Genomic DNA, 448 nt, shown 5'->3' on the forward strand with positions numbered 1-448 from the left:
GGTTTTCTTTGGAAGTCACATACTTTGCTCATTTTTTTTATTCTTTGTTGTTGTCAAATACAGAGTAATATCTCAGCACCTCGTGACTTGATATATGCAACAGTATGCAGGCATGTGTTCATATGGATGAATATGCTGCGTAGATGGTAAAAGAACTCTCCAGAATTTTATTCAACAAGACTATGTTTGTCCAAAAACATGTTTTTTTGGCATCCAGAAAGCAGTTCTTGGAATGAAAATCACATTCATGTTTAAAAATTTTACAAAAATTTGAAGAGTTTGAGCAAATAATGAACATTTTTGTTTTCTTTTTCAAATCCCAGAAGGTAAGCTAGACTTAACAAGTAATAGTCAACACAGCTATGAGAACACAAGTGTCACATGCTCAGAATATTCATGTCCATCTTCACCTCCCTGCTTGTCAAAGTTGGTCCCGTCTATCATTCCT

The sequence above is a fragment of the Tupaia chinensis genome, unplaced genomic scaffold (genome assembly GCF_000334495.1).
Source record: "Tupaia chinensis unplaced genomic scaffold, TupChi_1.0 Scaffold000115_1, whole genome shotgun sequence".
Lineage (NCBI taxonomy): Eukaryota > Metazoa > Chordata > Mammalia > Scandentia > Tupaiidae > Tupaia > Tupaia belangeri.